The 5,000-nt window shown below is 40.1% G+C and overlaps 1 protein-coding gene across 6 annotated transcripts in view; it reads left to right on the forward strand.

Moving 5' to 3' along the window:
* LOC138004565 (uncharacterized) overlaps positions 1–5,000 on the forward strand; it is an 82,295-nt gene that overhangs the window by 47,568 nt on the left and 29,727 nt on the right. The window lies entirely within an intron of this gene.

The following is a 5,000-nucleotide window of genomic DNA, read 5'->3' on the forward strand; positions in this document are numbered from 1 at the left end:
TGTCACTTCGGCTCTATAGACTATAGACGATGATAGGCATTTGCCGTCTAAGGGGCATGATTGCTTGTTTCTGCAATTGCATAGCCGCGCTTCGTTAGGTGTTTTCGTGGCGTTTAACACTTTCGCATTGTGTTGCCTGATAATGCCTGTCATGTTGGTTGTGCAGCAGTAGCTAAGCTTGATTGTGTTCGCGTTTAGAATTTTGTGAAGCTTGTGGCCTTTGTGGAAGTGTTTCTTCATCAGGTAGATAAATTTTTTTCCGATGTTGGAACCGTCAACGCAATATCCTCTGGTTCAATCCACCATACAACCTGCAAGTCAAGACCAACATCGGAAAAAAATTCATCTACCTGATCAAGAAACACTTCCACAAAGGCCACAAGCTTCACAAAATTCTAAACACGAACACAATCAAGCTTAGCTACTGCTGCACAACCAACATGACAGGCATTATCAGGCAACACAATGCGAAAGTGTTAAACGCCACGAAAACACCTAACGAAGCGCGGCTATGCAATTGCAGAAACAAGCAATCATGCCCCTTAGACGGCAAATGCCTATCATCGTCTATAGTCTATAGAGCCGAAGTGACAAGCGATATCAACACCAAGATCTACTACGGAGCGTCAGAGGGAGAATTTAAAACCCGATACAACAATCACACTAAGTCCTTCAGGCATAAAAAGTACTGCAGTGAGACGGAGTTATCGAGGCATATCTGGAGTCTAAAGGACAATAACATCAATTACACGCTACGCTGGGCAATAGAGTCTTTCGCCTCACCATACAAATGTGGATCAAAGAGATGCGACCTGTGCCTTACAGAAAAGTTGTACATAATAAAAGCAGATACGCGCCACCTACTGAACAAAAGAAACGAGTTAATTTCTAAATGCAGACACAAGAACAAATACCTTTTGTCGAACTTAAAATAGCACGCTCCCCTAGAGTATTAGAATGGTCTTTAAATGAGTTAGAATGCAAATGTAAGATCTGTAGCCTGATGATTGTCCAAACATGAAACTTGAAGTCGCTACGCTGTGAAGTTGTCTTTCTTGTAAACGTTATATATATATATATATATATAGTTTAGAGTTTAGTGTACGTAAGAAAAAGCGACGAAGAGACAAACTCGTCTTTTCTGGACGGGGTTTATTACACGACGTTTCGGCCATTCGGCCTTCTTCAGGTTAAAAGTTAAAAACTAAAAAATTATTTACAATGAATGCAAATCACAAAATATGACTGGATATACAAAAAGGTACCTGCTTGTGCTTTGACAACTTAGCACTTTGAGATGCAGAAGAAAATTCTTGCTTTTCATAGCTATGATTCCAGCAAGGAACAAACTTTTACCCACAAACCTGCCTTAACTGTGCCACTTATAAACCTGCCTTAACTGTGTCACCTCAGGGGTCGACAAACCAAGATCTTACTCAGTCTACCAACTCCCCCCCCCCCCCCCAAGTAACTTTCTTTTGTTCTCATAAGTTCCAGCTAACAACTAGATTGTAGCACAGGGCCTCTGGAAGTTACCCAGCCATGTCTTGACGGAGCACCCCCTGTGTTTTAGATCAGCCCAGTGACTTGAAAACAAACAACACTTCAGCTTCATCTGTTTCGACATGGAAGAGGAGCGTCTGCGATTTACCGTTGATAATCGTGTTCCATACCACGTGATTTTTCCTGGAATGTGTGGAAAATGATTTGATTGGTTATTACCCATCGATCATTACATCATTGAAACAACGAGTTTTTATTGGCTTTTATTTTTATAACTTCACATCAACACCATGAGAACCACCGTGAGAGATTTTACGATGAGTTCGTGTGTACTTTGAGCACGGTCCAAAATACGAATAAAAATCTTTTTGATTGTCAAAGAGGTTTTTCTTTTAAAGTACGAGCGGAATTGTTATCTATGGAGTGTAAAGTGGAAATCGATTCGACGTACATTTGTAGGAATTGTTGTCAGCGCAAAAGAAACGAAAGCACTCTTCACGCGGTGAATATAGCACTATTCAAAAGACTGTCCACTCGAAAACGTCTCCCGCTATTCCTTACCAGTCAATGTAATCCCAACGCCTTGCTCGGACCACGCAGCCTAGCCATTCTCATGCACAATCTACAAAGCGTGATGCCCTGGAAGATTTGGGATGTGAACACACCGAGGAAAATAACAGCTTATCAGCAACGATCTGTACTGTTTTGAAGATCAGAGCCGTACCTGGTTGGAAGACTTGCAAATACATCCTTTCCTTGAAAGAGTGCTTCTATGCTATAAAGCCAAGGTATCTTAAAACTGTCGGAGACGCTCTTCGATGCACGTTTGAAATCTACCTCATCGACCACCATTTTGAGAATTTAGCTCCAACGAAATATGAGCCACGCAAATTTTGGTCAGCGTAGATCATCTACCAACAAAATCCATGACCCGTAAAATTAAATATACTAATCACTTTTCCCGCGTGAATTTATAATTATGATTCAAATCCCTGCAGGCAAAACAAGTCGCCCTCTCGCGACTTTATAGCTCGTTCGGTCGCGGCGTGACCTCACATCAAGCTGGCTTTAATTTCTCAATCGAAGAGTTTCGAAAGGCGACTTGGAGCAAGTCTATATATAGATAGGTAGAAACTTTGGTTTAGTTGCACGTGAGCACGTGCACTTTATGCCTGTAATTGTTTAGCTTTACAGCAATATTAGCCATGTGAGCAATTCGAGGCGACCTGTTTTCATTAATTTGAGGTCTCGCAAAATGCTTTCAAATGATGAGAAAAGGACATTTTTTCGCGAGTGTTTTTTGTGTAATCATGGCGATCAAAGCGACGCCCCATTGACGACGCTGTGAATTTCCTCATTGCATTTGACAGCCTTTGTCAACTGCGCCTTAAAAAGCGCCTTCTTTAAAAAAAGTACCTCTATAATACGGACCCTCTGTAGTACGGACAACTTCTTTATTGCCGCCACTTTGACATTTTTTTTTACACACACACGCAATAGGGGATTGTAACAAGATTGGTGAAAGAAAGAGTTTTATACCAATTGTTTACATGATAAAAATCAAGCTCAATTTCCTGGGATATAAAATGTCCAATGTTTAATTTTTGGTTTCATGATAAGTCAGTGAGACGCAAAGGCATAATCGACAAAGAAATATTACGAACAAGACGTCTCCTAAACTATTGTTCCTCACTGATGTAATGTTTTGTTTTTGTCAAGTTAAACAATGACGGGCATGAGGTGCACGTGCACACGTGAAGCTGAACAAAAGTATCTACCTACCTATATGCTTTTCTTTATGAAAACGTTTCTGAAAAACGGGTGATCAACCAGAGTTAGCTTGGGGCGGGGGTGAATAGCCTGAGTTAGAGTTTGTGAGTTCGGTTTTTTAATTTGTTAATCATAGTTAGTATTTATGTGGCACTGCTTGGCAGAAATCAAATGCCTACAACTTTGAAATGACCCAGAACCAATCTCTTTTACAGCACTTATAATTAGTGCACGTCAGAAAATGTTTTAGCTTGACCCTTCAGGTGCCACAGGAACCCCATACAAGGACCTGTAAAATAATTATAGTCAGCCGTTAGACATGAGTAAACTCTAGAAGTGGCATTGCTGAGGCTTGGGTGTTTGATCCTAGCTGGAATCACCTGGTTACCTGGCCTTTAACTGGAAGTGAGGCTGGTGTTGACTTTGTTATGATACAGACCTCACTGCTTTTCTTATGTTAATGATGTTTTTGTGTATGAATTTACATAAGAAAAGCAGTGTGGTCTCTATCATAACAAGGTCAACACCAGCCTCACTTTCATTTAAAGGCAAGATAACTAAGCACACAACTATAAAAAGGTCTATTTCAACAAAAATAAACAATAAGGAAGTCAAACTATTTAAGCTCAAACTATTTCACAAATGAGCGCAAATAATTATTGTTATCTTAGTAAACTTATCTAAAAGATTCCTGCACTGTTTGCACTGCTTGCACTGTCAATTTTTGCATGGAAGTATGGTAAATTATACACCATTCCACTGGTATCAAACAATGGTTGTTCCTTTCTTCAGTTAAGCAGAACACTCCAATATAACGTAACGAGTACGCTATGCCAAAGTCTTTTCAAAGAAACTTCTTTTTCTTAGTCAATGTTGACACTTTATAGGCTCCTCCTCTATCATCATCAATCTTTTGTCCGCCATTTTGATTCTCCCAGCTAGTGTCCATGTCGCTTCGCGGGATGCGGGCAATAGGCGGGGATTTGCTGCCTGAGACTATCCCCCCTGTCGGGTTTTTGATTGCGAAGCGACTCTGGGGACGGGACATTTGACTTTGACCAAAAGAAATCTAGTATCAATTCAAACGCGGTTACTAAGTCTATCACGCTTCAGTTGGAGAAAAGTATAATTTTTTTTTTTGTTTTTGTTGCCATAATCCGATAATTTAAACTGTCATCAGTAGATATTGTCTATTTCGATAAAGTTTTTATCCTTAGGTTCCCATCTGATTGAAATAGAATTCCACCACAAGGTCAGAGTATTTTACAGGTCACTAATCCGACCTGTTTCGACTGGCTGAACATATAAATCATGAACATACCCAGTTTCAATGTTCTTTCGTTTGTTTTATATAGTACTATAGTATTGTTTGTTTAGATTCTTTGCCCCAGGGTTGGCCTTTTTTTGATAGGTTTGATTGACGTTAGTTTCCCACCTTGGGGAATTTGATGAGTATTGGGGGCAACCCCCTGCCCCACCCATTATTATTATTATTATTTTTGGAAATCAACCTAGAGGCAATTACATTAAGATGCCTCCCTGTCACGACTTTATTGACTCATTCTCAACTGTTTTAGGCTAACTTTAAGGTGTGTTGTGTTTGTGGAATTAAGCTGACTTCAGGCGACTTAAGGTACCAGAGCAGGCCTAGTGTGTTCCCATTCCGACAAATTCGTCTGCCCGTCATTTGAAAGGTTTATCCATAAGCTTGCAAACTATTTACCTAT

This window comes from Montipora foliosa, chromosome 5, assembly GCF_036669935.1.
Source record: "Montipora foliosa isolate CH-2021 chromosome 5, ASM3666993v2, whole genome shotgun sequence".
In the NCBI taxonomy this organism is placed as follows: Eukaryota; Metazoa; Cnidaria; class Anthozoa; order Scleractinia; family Acroporidae; genus Montipora; species Montipora foliosa.